Genomic DNA, 15,033 nt, shown 5'->3' with positions numbered 1-15,033 from the left:
GTAATGGTACTATAACATCTTGTGACGTCATGCGTAAGTCATTTCTTTTGAAACTGGGTCGCGTGCGATCAAAAACTAGGTCAATAGGTCTAAAAATAGAAAAACCTTGTGACTTCTCTAGAATCCATACTCAATAGATCTTTATGAAAATTGGTCAGAACGTTCACTTTGATGATATCTAGTTCAAGTTCAAAACGAGGTCACGTGCCTTCAAAAACTAGGTCAGTGGATCAAATAATAGAAAAACCTTGTGACCTCTCTAGAGGCGATATTTTTCATGTGATCTGTATGAAAGTTGGTCTGAATATCTATCTTGATGATATCTGGGTCAAATTCGAAACTGGGTCAACTGCGGTCAAAAACTAGGTCAGTAGGTCTACATCGCCCGTGTGTCCATGCGTAAACTTTTGCTTGTGTACAGTTTTGCACACCAATCTTTAAACTGTCTTTCATTGACCATAAATGTGACCTACTTTCTAATATTTTAGAATCAGTTTGAAACATGTGGTTCAATATACTCAGATGAGCGATACAGGGTCATCATGATGTTTTCTTTCTTTGTTGCTTCATAATTGATTAACAAACAAAAGGAAGTCCTTATTTATATTTTGTATGCAATAAATCTGGAAAACTGTTCTAAATTAGAAAGGCAGCGCTTTTGAAATGCCATACCCTACCGCCTCTTAACACAGTACTTTGGCAGATGTCCTTCAAAGTTTGGTTGATTGGTAAGAAGTCGGTTTCAGCCACGATAGTAAGAAGTATACTAATGGTCTAAAATAAGGATAACGTGTGATTTATTATTGATGCAATATGCTATCACAGAATGATGTCAGAGTAAAATAACAAAGTATGTAAAATCTCTTCATATATACATTGTACATGTAGATAACTTGTTGCCTGTAGAAAACATTTCACATTCCAAATGTTTGGCCATTAGGCATTCCATTGGCCATCAAGATACAGACATCGCTAAGATAGTTTCAAATGATTGAAAAACGAAATGATCGGTATTATAAAAATATATTTCAGGGCGTAACAGTTTAAACAAAAGTAAATGATATTATAAATAATCAAGTGGTGTCAGCAACAATTACACATTAGACTTTTAATAAGTATTTAACTAGTTTACTTCCGAAAATTCTTCTGCATCTTTATATCAGGAAATAAGATATTAAAATATTTTACAACATGCGATGTCTCAAGAGCCAATACGTTATTTAGAAGTCCCTTGTTCCGTTCAAGTGAAAACAATCATCTCAGATGACTTTAAATGATCGAGAACAATCCACTAAATTTAGATTTCTTCTTTCGAAGAATTCGTGATCATTAACTGGAAGTAAAGGCGTTTAAACACAATGCATCTCAAGTGCTGGTGTCCTGTCCCTATTTCAAAAGTCCGTATGGACTAATTGTCTTTAACTATGACAAATAGTAAAACAAGTGTGGTATTCTAAGAAGACGGCTTTTAAACACAAGGCATCTCAAGTGCTGGTGTCTATCCCTATGTCAAATGTCCGTATAGACTAATTGTCTGAAAGAATGACAAATAGTACAAGGAATATAAATGCATGTGGTATTCTAAAAAGAAGAAATTTGAACAATATATATACTTAAAAATAAATTGAAATACTTGCTCTTTGGGATGGGAATAAACATTTTCGTTTTATCTTTTACACACCATTAATTACTGAAATCCTAAATAATAGATTAAAGAATTAATACAATCCTGGTGGGATTCAATGTATGTCACTAACAACAAGGCCAGGTATCCAGTTAGATAAGCCTTTCAGCATAAAACAAAGTTTTCAAAAAGCATGTATATATGAAACTTAATCTGATCTTAATTGTTGATCATCAAATGAGTGAAACTGCTATATAAAAAGATAACTATATGAATTTTACCTAATTTTCATGAGTCAGTTCCTGAGTACAATAAAAATACAGAGTGACTTCTCTTGCGCACTTGAATAAAATGAAGACAATGCAGTATGTATTTACAGCAAGTCATCTAGTTTCAACCACTTATTTTAAACGTGAACTGCAACAGGAAGTAAATGGTAACGTATATAATTTTGCTCTTTTACACCACAAGCTGGGTCAAGTGTTTAAGTGTTGTGTTTCAATCTTATATTGTTTATGCATATTTCATAGTAAATTATTGAGTTACAATGTATAATAGACAGAAAACAAAATATATTTCGTACTTTGTTACTAATATTGTAAACCTTTCCTGTCTTATTTTTCATTTTATAAAACTACACAGCGCAAAGGGTTTGGATTGTTTAATTATGTCTCTTTTGAAAAGTTAAAATTGTTATGTAAGATCTTGTTGTACCCTTTGATTTGTGTTTTGAGCGAATTTGGGCTAAAGTCACATGAACTCCTTTCATATTTTTTGTCAGGTCCAGTTCTAACCGCTCATACAAACTATTTTCCGACACTATCTGTGTGTTCAATTTTGCAAACAGCGGCATTAAACTACTCAAGGGTTGGAAGGTAGGGAATGTCAGGTGGAAGATTATTCCACAGGACTATAGTCATGGGAAAAAGGAATATTCGAGGTTGCCAGTGGTGACAGAGATTACCCTGTAAGCCAGCTAATGATAATGGCGTTATTGCCTTGTTAAGGGGATGAGATAATCTTCCATGGCGAATGCATCCAGTTGATTTGAGATTTTATACATTAGAGAGGGTCGGGTGTAAAGGCGCCGGAGATGTAGCCTGTGCAATTTTAGACTGTATAGCATGTCAGTGACAGTGGAGTTGGGGCCAAAGTCAGACATAGCCCAACGTGCTGCCCGTCGTCGGACCGCTTCCGTTTTGGTCTATTTTGGTTTGTGTGTATAGAGACAAGACTTCGGAGCTATATTCCAGCTGTGGTCTGACGAGGGTCTGATATGCCATGGAGTTTGATTTGTCTTTTTGGTTGACCTATTTATATTGGCGTCCCACGACAGATCGTTTGAGATATCCACGACAAGGTATTCTGTTCAGGCGACATATTCTAAAAATGTATTATGCAGGTGGTATTATGAGGGAATAGGATATTTCCTTCTTTTGACGCAGATAACTTGACACTTGGAAGAATTGAATTCCTTGTCCAAGTCCAGCTGACACTTTTCTCATGGCTCACTTTATCAAATGCTTTGCTGAAAATCTTATAGTATCAGATCAACCTGCTGTTTGTTTTACCTTGATTTGACAAGGTCATTTACAAGCATTTGAGGAGAAATAATGGATCCTTTTAACAAACAATGCATAAAAAGTCAGTCTGTTACCATGGTAACAAGTAATTAGATTTGTAACCATGACAAGTTTTAAACTTACAAAATAAGATAAAATAGATATAAAACAATAAACATTTCTTGATGTGTCTTTATTTTGGAAAATTGAGAAAATACAACTTTTACCTTACTTTTCAGCTGTTTGGAGTAAAGAAGAGTTATCTCCCTTTTTATTGTTTTTCTTATTAAAGTATTAAATGTCAAAATGAATTGTACACTATATTAGCAATAAATGATCAGGTCAAGTTCTAATTTAAGTAAATAATAACTTCAGTATGGCACTTTTTAAGCATACCCCCTCATAAACCAAATATTCACACTCTTGGACGCATGTATATATAAATAAGTATTTTTTTTTTCTAAAAATACTGACTTTATTAAGATATTTGGCAACTAACTCAAGAAAATAGACATATTTTATAATCTAATGATGCATTAAAAAAACAGAATTGGATCGGGGGCCCAAAACACCCCTTATCATATATGGTCCTTTAGTGATTTTTAAAAACTTTAAAGTATCCCTGACCTGAGTCTGGATCAGGTCTCGGATGATAATGGGCGGAAGGGGTTTGGTTCTCTCACTGCTTCCAGCCCAAATCAACCTCGATCTGATAACATTGATATTAAAAGACATTAGCCTGTTATTCTCTATAAAACAATAATCAGCAACAAAATATAGAAAAGAAACGAGATATCAATACAATATGATATTATTAATGGGGTACACCGGTATTATGTACATTTTGTTCTGTTCTGTATACCATACATTAATGTTTGTATTGTGTGAGAAACACATGAGATAGCTTACATATAGAAATTGTATTAAAATAACTACTGCATAGAATGAGCTCTTTGAATTGAGTAACTACTGTCTAGAAAGATATCACAGAATGGAATAACTTCCGCATAGAAAGATTTAGATCACACTGAATTGAATTACTACAACATAAAAAGATCTCACTGAACTGATTAACTACTGCCTAGAAAGATATTACTTAAAGGAATAAAACATCATATAAAGATTTACATTACACTGAATTTGATATACTACTGCATAGAACGAGCTCACAGAATTGAATAACTATACTGCCTAGAAAGTTGTCACTGAATGGAATAAAAACCGCATAGAAAGATTAAGATCACACTGAATTTAATGTACCACTGCGTAGAAGGATCTCACTGAATTAGATAACGATTGTCTAGAAAGATATCACCGAATTGACTAACTACCGCATAGAAAGATCTAGATATCACTGAATTGAATTACTACAGCATAGAAATAACTTACTGCATAGAAATAGCTCATCGACTGGAATAATTACTGCCTAGAAAGATCTCACTGATCTGAATATCTACTGCACAATAAGAGCTCACTAAATTGAAAAAAATAATTACTCATCTCACTGAAGTGAATGATTACAGTCTAGAACGATCTAACCGAATTAAGTAACCAATGCATAAAAAAGCTCACTGAATTGAATATCTACTGCATGAAAATATTACTGAATTGGAAAAGTACTCTTTAGAAAGAGCTCACTGCTTTGTATTACTACTGCATAGAAGGAGCTCTCTCAATTAAATAACTACTGCCTAGAGAGAGCTCATTTAATTGCATAACTACTGCAAACAATAAACTCATTGAGTGGCTTCTTAATGTTGATAATCTGTTATTTGCAATTATAAAAACATTATACTGTTGTTTTCATGTGTAAGATACTCAAATAGATCAGGAAGTTTGTACATTTCCTTTTCCATGTTATCATTTGTGTTTAAATATGTATGATATAATGAACTTATTAAAGGTCTGAGATAAATAGTCTCAAATCCTTTCCTTTCGCCAGTGTGACGCCAAATAACAAAAACAGCATTGTCTTCTTTTGCATAATATTTGCATTAGTGTTTTGTCTGAAATGTTTTTTATTTGAAAATTAATGTTTCCCTTATAAACACGCTTTTCTATTAAAGTTACCTCGGGTTTCCCGAATTCATTTTTGTCTGTAGTTCACTTAATATAATATTGTACAATCTAGTCAGTCAATTTTATACAATGTTCGTTGCCAAAATACTAAACGTCTTTTCATCGTTCAGGTCAGTAAGGCAGAAATATATAAAACGATATATCATGGTCTAGGAGCTAGTCTATCACGGAGAGCATAGACTGGATCCATTCACTAGATTTAGATATAAAAGACAGTTGTCCTAAGCTACTCTACTCTGATAATCGAAACTTACCTTTTTCGAAATAATTGCCTTGCGTGTTTGAATGTTGATAATTCTTTATTGATTCTCCCCTGTATCAATAAATTTGTTTGTTTTTTTTTAAACTGAGTTCCGAGGAGCAATTATTAATTCTGAAGAATGACAAATTGACGCTATTAAAATCCTAAGACGTTTATATAATTGAATTGCAAAATAGAATCCACAATATCTTATCATGCACAGTAAGCACAGATGTGTTCATTCTGTTAATAGTTTAAAACGTATATACTATATGTGTTACACTAACAGGACCACTTGAAAACTCATGTCATATACTGCCCAGATAGCAGACATGCGTTGGCCCAACGTTGGGCCAACGGCAGACTCTTCGTTGGCCCAACGAAGATTTCAAACGTTGGCCCAATGCCATTTTGCTAACTGGCGCAACGTTGGCCCAACGGTTGGTACATCGTTGGTCCAACGACTGGAATCCTACACTTATCGTTGGCCCTCCATTGGGCCAACAACTTGTATCCTGCACTTATCGTTGGCCCTCCATTGGGCCAACAGCATTTTTTCGTCTATCATGGTTGGTCCAGCGTTGGGCCAACGCTATCCCAACGATTACGAAACTGAAAAAAGACTAAAACTAGCATTATTTATTACGTATTTTATTTTCAAATAGTTGTGATTTTGTTAAAGTTTAACAAAAAGTAATCTAATATTTATTTAAAGTTTGTTTGCAATTTTCCTGAAGAAATATAACAGAATATTTCATCACTACAACATGTCAAATATTGATCCCAGCCTTTTATAAATCTAAATATTTTTTCTTTTTTTCAGTCACTGATTAAATCCTACTAAGGTGAATTACTGTCTGTATATTAATTCATTATATATCCAAGTTCTGTTTGATTGTTTTTTTTTCTCACTGACGTTGCTGCTTTCTTTTGTTCTTCTTGTTTTTTCTTGTGCACCACAGTGCTAGGCACTCCATTATTACTCTCTTGAACAGCACCCTGTAAAAAAAAATTATAATGTTGATTAAACCATCTACGTCAAATTGATAACAATATAACTAAAGAAATGCACATAAACCTCTGGACATAAACTTGCGTAAAATGTATGAAATTTATTTTTGTCTGTATCTAACCGAGAAAAATATGTTAGAATTAAAGAGAATATGAGTTATTTTATTTAAAGAATTTAATACTCAACACAAGTGCCATCCGCTAGCTTTAGATAAAAGTATTTAACATATGTTCAAGAAACATGGATATTACTTGCATATAGGATAAAATTAAGAAATTCTCTGTTTACAAGATTCCACAACTTTATCAATAATATTCAAAAATTTCTACTTACAGTTTATAGCTGGTAGACCGGGTTTTTTAGTCTCTGATTTTTAAAAAAAATGATGAGTTATTGTCATCACTTGAGCGTTGTCGGCTCGGCGTTCACTCGGTCGTTGCCTGGTTAAGTTTTATGTTTAGGTCTCAGCTTTTCTCCTAAACTACAAAAGCTATTGCTTTGAAACGTTGGAATACTTGTTCACCATCATAAGCTGACCCTGTATAGCAAGAAACATAACTCCATCTTGCTTTTTGTAAGATTTATGGCCCCTTTTGTACTTAGAAAATATTCAGATTTTGTTAAGTTTTATGTTTAGGTCAACTTTCTCCTAAACTATCAAAGCTTTTGCTGTGAAAACTTGGAAAAACTTGTTCACCATCATAAGCAGCCTGTACATCAAAACATAATCCATCTTGCTATTTGCAAGAATTATTGCCCCTTTGGACTTAGAAAATTCAGTTTTCTTGGTTAAGTTGTATTTTAGGTCAGCTTTTATCCTAAACATCAAAGCTATTCCTTTAAAACTTGCAACACTTGTTCATACATCATAACTACCCTGTTTCAGCAAAAAACTAACTCCATCCTGCTTTTTGCAAGATTTATGCCTTTTGGACTTGAAAAATCATTTCTTAGTTGAATATTAGTTTAAGTCAACTTTTCTCATAAACTATCAAAGCTATTGCTTTTTAAAACTTGCAACAGTTTTCACCATCAAATGGACACTGTAACATCAAGAAACATAACTCTATCCTTTTTTGCAAGAGTGATGGCCCTTTTTAGACTTAGAAAATCATGGGTAGGACAATATTTCTATTATACAAAAAAAATCAGATGAGCGTCAGCACCGCAAGCGGTGCTCTTGTTGTAACTCTAGATCTATCAACATGTAAATAGTTTCCTTACTTCACATAATGCAGCTAGAAATCTGGCCTAAGAGTTAAATTAACCACATTTTTGGAATTTCTTACATAACCCGGTTATACAGAGTGTCATGTTCTGAATACTCAGCATATTTATTGTAAACTTTTATGACTTATTAAAAATTGATATTTGTTATAGGTTATAGTGAGTTTTTTTTTAAGGGTTTAATAGACCAAATTAACTGATTACGAATTGGTGCAGAAAAGTATTTAATTATTATTAAATATTGATTTATAACAAACACAAACGTGTATACCTGTAAGGCTCTCCTGTAAAATATGAATATTTATCTGAAAATCAATATTGCCAAATGTAAATATATCTGTGACTGAATTAAAGTTGGTTCAACGTTGGCCCAACGCTGTATTTAAATACTTATTAATCATTGTTGGGCCTATTCAGTGGTCCCAACCACGATTATCCTTTGACGGGTTTTCCGTCGTTGGCCCAATGATTCATGTTTACAGTATGCTTCTGGTCAACATTTTAGACGATTTCGGCCATATTATCATTAACCAGCTGGGACAGTACTTGAAAAATGTATGTTTGTTTTGGATGTTTTTTTCAGTTAGTTATTTTAATACCCTTTCACTAAAAAGATGGTTTTCTTACATATCAAGAGCAAGAAAGTGAAGTCAATTTAGATATCAATTAACAATTTGCGAAATATTAGTGAATATTCTATTATATAGTTTTCTCAATGTTGTTTTTCTTATGCTATCTAAACTTCATTCTTTACATGATGAACTAAAATCAACAGCTATCATCACACAGAAAACAGGTTTAAATATCAGAATGTAATAGCTTTAATTTCATTTCAAGGACATCTTTAATTGCATGTTACGTATAGATATACAAATCAATTTGTGATATCAAAAAATTGAACATGAAATATCACGTTAAGTCATGATATCATTAATGAGTGAACTATATGAAGACATCTAGATATCCCAGAAACCCAGAAGCAGACATGCATTGGCCCAACGTTGGCCCAACTGCAGACTCTCGTTGGCCAGGACAGTGTATTTCCAACGTTTGCCCAACGCCATTTTGCTAATTGGCGCAACGTTGGCCAACGGTTGGTACAACGTTGGCCCAACGACTGGCATCCTACACTTAAAGTTGGCCCTCCATTGGGCCAACTACTGTATTTACAAACTTATCGTTGGCCCTTCATTGGGCCAACAACATTTTTTCGTCTATTATGGTTGGTCCTACGTTGGCCAACTCTATCTCTTTGTTGGCCGAAATGAAGGATGCCAACGCTATTCCCAACGATAACGATTTGTAAAAAATAGACAAAACTAAAATCATTTAGTATACATTTTATTTTCAAATAATTGTGATTTAATTTAACATTTTAACAAGAAGAAATCTAACATTTATTTAAAGTTTGTTTGCAAGTTTCCTGAAGAAATATAACCGAATATTTCATCACTACAACATGTCAAATATTTATTCCAGCCATTTATAAATCTATTTTTCTTTTTTCAGTCACTGATAAAATGAATTACTGTCTGTATTTTAACTCATTATATATCCAAGTTCTGTCTGATTGTTTTCTTTTCTCACTGAAGTTGCAGCTTTCTATCTTTTCTTTTTTCCTGTGCCACACAGTGCTAGGCGCTCAATTATTATTCTCTTGAACAGCATCCTGTTAAAAACGAAAATCATAATGTTGATTAAACCATCTACGTCATATTGATAACAATAACTATACAGATGCACATAAACCTCTGGACATAAACTGTATGAAATTTATTTTTGTCTGTATTTAACCGAGAAAAATATGTTAAAATTAACGAGAATATGAGTTATTTTATTTATAGAATTAAATACTCAACACTAAGGCCATCCGCCAGTTTTAGATAAAAGTATTCAACATATTTCAAGTCACAAAGATACTACATGCATACAGGCTATAAAAAGAAATTCTCCATAAGATTCAACAACTTTATCAAAAATATTCAAAAACTTCTACTTACAGTTTATAGCTAGTAGACCGGGTTTTTGTTAACATGTATAATAGTTTCATTTACTTCACATGTCTATGCAGCTAGAAATCTCGCCTAGAAAGTAAAATTAACCACATTTTCTGGGATTTCTTACATAACACGGGTTAATGAGAGCTCATGTTCTGGAATATTCAACAGATTTATTGTAAACATTTTATGATTGTACAAAATTAGATATTTGTAATAGCAGTCTTTTTTTCTTCAATATTTTTTTCACAAATTAGATTCTTCAGGTAGAAGATTTGAAATAGTTTAAAATATCATTACGGCTGCAGATAAGTATTAAGTTTAATTAGTCCAAACTATCAGATTACGAATAAGTGCAGAAAAGTATTTGATTACTAATTAAATACTGCATGTTACACCTACACAATGTGTTTACCTGTAGGTGCTTGTGATAAAACAGTGACCTGTAAAATATATAATTATTATATTATTATTTCTAATGGGCCAACGTTGGGCCAACGATGTTTTCTGTGTAAGTCTTTCCCTGAAAATCAGTATTGGGCCAATGCAGAGGTATCTTTGACTGAAATCTAAAGTTGGTTCAACGTTGGCCCAACCGCTATATTTACAATACTTATTAATCATTGTTGGGCCAACAGTGGCCCAACAACGATTATCCTTTGACGGTTTTCCGTCGTTGGCCCGATGACTTCATGTTTACAGAGAATGATATCTTTCTCTGGTGTTTAGGCATATATGTTTTTTAATCTGTACGGGAAATCAGACAACTACAATAAATTCAATAATATTCACATATAATTAATACAACCGATGAGAAAAGAAAAGTATTAAGTATTAAGATTTTTAACATAATTATGTTAATCAGTTTCTACTTTCCTGCTGATAGCAGAATCAAGAACAGGAATTTGATATAAGTGTTGTATTTATATGATTCTGTTTTTGAAGAATCTGAGAAGATATACAACTATTTGCAGTCTGCCAGAACACTTCGCTTTAGTTGGCCTAAGTTGGGTTGCATGTATAGGTAGCAACCATCTTAAGTGTTTTCATCAGCGTGGTTTCAACTTTCACAATCGAACTTTCAACTTTCATCCTTGTAGTTTCGAATTTCAACATCGTTGTTTCGACTTGAAAATCGAAATTAAGATGTTGAAAATCGAAACTTCGATAACGAAAGTCGAAAGCACGATGATGGAAACATGAAACCACGATAGTCAAAACGAGAAAAGTTATCGACTTTCACTATCGTAGTTTTGAGTTTTCAAAGTAGTGATTCGACTGTTATTATCATCTCATCGTAGTGTCGTGATTTCGGCTTTCGAGATATGCGGCTAAGTAATAAAAAATGATGGTCCAAACCGAACACAGTAAAACAATTTGACTGAATAACAAATGTAAAAAAGCTAGCACATAATGTTTTAAAAACAAGTTAACGCGGTAAAGGCCTAAAACTACGTTCATGTGATTATTAGCTTTTGGTTGGTCTTAAAGGTTAAGGAGTAAATAGTCTATCAAACAAAGAAATATTTGATAAACAAACAACAGCTTTACCGACAGTCTACATTACATGTACTGCAGTGCTGTCCCGTACGATGGATCCTTGAAATATTCTGAAAAAGTTATTCCCCTTTAAAACTAAATGGCATGGGTTAACTAATAAAACTTAATAACTGTTGAGTATGGTGGCACATTTTTAACATGAGATGATAGGTAGCTACACTAGCCACTAGACTGGTAATAAATATATTTCTACATTATTCCCTTTTTGTATAAATCGATTTCATACGGACAAAATCCAGTACATTTAAGAAAATTACACAGAGGAATGGTGTTTCAATTATCATATTAAATTATGATACTGGACATAGGATATAGACTGGCTCAGTTCACTACATTCAATCATAAAAATGTAAAAAGATATATCATAGTCTAGGAACTAGTCTAATAAGTAGCCAGCGCAATACTTTTAAGAAGTTATCTTGATAAAACGAAGTTATCTTAAAAGATTATCTCAATAGTCTATATCAATGCAATAATTTAAATTAGTATCTCGATTTTGTGTGTGTGTGTGTGTGTTAGTGCCCACAGTTGCCATTACTTAGCAAGACAGCTATGTCGATACTTTCAGCAATTATCTTGATATTTCGAGCTTTCCTGAAAACATCTCTCAATAGTCTAATTTCCTAAAAAATGAAAAGAATATCTTAAAAAGTAATTTATTACGATAATGTTTTCATGAAATTGCACAACATTTTTGGAAAGTTTAGAATATTATCATGATAGCTACCAGGTATCTCGTGGCAGTTCCAAGAACTAACACGGCATTTTTGCGCTAAAACATTTTCAAAAATGATGCTGGAAAGGTAACATATATTAGCAGAAACGTAAGTAGTCTGGTTGATTATGTCATATGTAGTCCGTCAATTGTGGACTTATTTCAGAGTTTTAATGTTCAGGGACCATGTATCTGGTCCGATCATTGTGTTTAGAATTTTACTTTACATTGTGTTATCTCTACAGATGAAAACAGAAAAACCGATACCTCTTATAAATGGGATACTAATAAAACTGAAAAATATGAAGAAAAATAAACAGCGAGAATTTCATCTCAGAATTAAATAATTTAACAAGCTGTTTAAGTGATGAAAGTATTCCATCTTCAATCGATAGAAATCTTTTCCATTTTTCAAACATTATGCACATTGTAAGCGCACCACATTTTAAAAAAGATTATAAAATCGGAGTTACGTAAACCTTCCGCCACGGATTTAAAATAAAACATAGTTTGATGAAGAATGTTCATTAAAAAGAGACAGATTTTATTGTGATTGAAATAGGTTTTGAGAAAAAAGGTCAGATAGTAACAGAGTAAAACTTATTAAATCAATGTCGGATTATGAAAAGACTATAAGACAGAAACAATTTAATGAACGTAGGCGTAATACAAACAAATAGTTAAGAAGAAAATCATTTCAGCGTTTTATTCAGAGTTTAGAATATATGAATGTTAATAATTTGATATATAATGATTAAGTGACCTTGTGAAATCGATCAGATACAAGCTCTTGAAACTCTACTGAAATAAGATCTAAAATTCTGATAATTTGCAAACATCTTTTTCTGTAGGTACTTTTTTACATTATAAGATATATTATTATTAAACTTTGCTAAAGATATGTTTATATGTATTAACAAGCTAGTGTTTAGAGTTTTGGATGTAATGATAAGAACATAATTATTGGGATGCATTAAGTCCTCCATAGGTAGATCAAATTTACAAATGGTCTTACAATTCTCTTTATCAGCAATATCAGAACCACATGTTTGTATTTATAAACAGAACTACTGGCCCCTTAAAACTCAAAATAATCTTCTCACAGATAACATCAGCATCAAAATGCATAATGAGTGGCTGAGGTTATCTACATGTAACATAGTAACAGTTCAGTCAATCATTCTGTAGTAACCGCCTACTATGCACTTGCCGATGTTATTATCTAGGAAATGGCACAAGATTCGCCGAGGAAAAATGTCTAAATCTAATACACGTAGAGTTTTCTAACAGTTTGCAAAATACATGTGACGGAATTAACGAGTAATTTTAACTCAATAAATGATGTTTTATATGATACTACGTTTTGAATTTACTGGGAGAAGCCAATAAAAAAGGTATTCAATTATTATCTTCTAAGATATGGATTCATAAAGAATATTGCATATGCTTGTTTGAATGTAAATAGTTCTTATATAAGTTAGCATATAAAACTCATTAATAGTTCTTACAGATTGTGTTACAATTAATAGTTTGCATATTTATTTATAGAAATAAAGAACAGTAGCAATTAAAAGAAATAAATACATTACCGCGCATATAGTGCAGTTACATGTTATGAGCGTGGCTTATTCCTCACATAACACAATAACATAATGAATCATATCTTCTGCTTTAAATATGTCCAAATTAAAAAGTGTAGGAAAAGACAAAGTCTGGTTATTGTCAGCAAATTATCAGTATTTTTTATTTCTATTATTGAATATAAATAATGTTGATTAGATCCATGAACCATATTTTCTTAGTATTTTTCCATCACATATAATGTAAGCTTTGTTTGTAGTATATTCATTAAATTTTATGTAATACACTTATTAAATACGTTTCACATAGTTGTATAACTTTTAACTTTCAGGTTGATGTTGAACCTTCATATATGGCTACCTGACAGGATGGGAAAAGATCTGGTAGACTGGCAAAAGAAGAATGTGAATATCTGACTATGACGAATCATGAACTATTTTCTCTAAAAGAGGAATAACGTTATGCTTAATTGTTTTACCATTTGCCAATTAAAGGACAGAAACATGTAGATACTTAATAATATTACAACAATATATTGTTGAGTAAGATCAAAGCTCATATGAAATAAATATATATTAAACTTTATTTCACATAGACATGCAAACATTTTCATAAAGCGATCATTCATAACATGTTTTGTTTCATCTTGTGTCACGTCATTTATTTTGCCTGCTCTTCCCAATACCGTAGCTTATAAAAATTTCGCCAATGACAACTTCCAGATTTTCTTATACTGAATGAGCTTATAAGAATTCGGATAGTAACAACATTACAAAGGTTTTTTCTCTATCCAAATTCAGATCGCAAACATTGTCTCATTGCACGGCCCATCAGGGCCGGGCATATAGAGGTGGTTTAAGAATGTGCCATGGGTTCGGTTTTGACAATTTTTTCCCTTCAAGTCATATTTTCTGTTAAAATTTCGTTTGGCACTCGGAAAGTGAATATTCTAACGTGTAATCGCAACAATAATGGAATTGATATTATTTGATACTGTTCCTTCAGGTTAATATTTTGCAATATTTGTAGAATTTGCATTATATTGAATCGGATTTGATCATTTTCAGCCTTTCAAGTTATACGCGCACAGCTATTCGTGCATGCGCAGTGAAAACTATGTCATTCTTGCTGTACATGTCAGTGTGACGTCTTTTTTTATTAAAATATTTTGAAGTGGATTTTGTCAAGAACAAGGTAAGTTACCAACAATTTTGTTTTTGGCAACATTGCATTTTGAGTGCCAATTCACATGCGTTGATCTAAATTGTAGAATAAACCAAACTCCAAGCGAGTCACCCCAAGTGATGACCTACTTACACTATCAATAGAAAACATAAATGAATAGCATGCTTTAGAAGACTTTTTGCTTAGTTACGCATTTTAATAGGTTTATAGAGGTGAGCTGCAGTCAAAGTAACATTTTTAATGCGTATAA

The 15,033-nt window shown here is 32.5% G+C and overlaps 1 protein-coding gene and 1 long non-coding RNA gene across 3 annotated transcripts in view; one reads left to right on the top strand and one right to left on the bottom strand.

Moving 5' to 3' along the window:
- Positions 1-5,773, bottom strand: part of LOC123534519 (carnosine synthase 1-like) — an 83,018-nt gene extending 77,245 nt beyond the window's left edge. Inside the window, exon 1 of one of the 2 annotated variants that reach the window (XM_045316830.2) lies at positions 5,520-5,773. The gene's annotated coding sequence lies outside the window, so the exon portion shown is untranslated. The remainder of the gene's footprint in view (positions 1-5,519) is intronic. The other variant, XM_045316808.2, reaches the window with a different exon arrangement.
- Positions 5,774-13,052: 7,279 nt separating this feature from the next.
- Positions 13,053-14,247, top strand: LOC123528193 (uncharacterized). Its single transcript, XR_008369921.1, has 2 exons — positions 13,053-13,411; positions 13,930-14,247. It is a non-coding gene; the product is annotated as an uncharacterized LOC123528193 (long non-coding RNA).
- The last annotated feature ends 786 nt before the right edge of the window (positions 14,248-15,033 follow it).

The sequence above is a fragment of the Mercenaria mercenaria genome, chromosome 1 (genome assembly GCF_021730395.1).
Source record: "Mercenaria mercenaria strain notata chromosome 1, MADL_Memer_1, whole genome shotgun sequence".
Taxonomy (NCBI): Eukaryota; Metazoa; Mollusca; class Bivalvia; order Venerida; family Veneridae; genus Mercenaria; species Mercenaria mercenaria.
The sequence above is the reverse complement of the archived record's forward strand: the minus strand, read 5'-3'. Positions and strand labels throughout refer to the sequence as shown.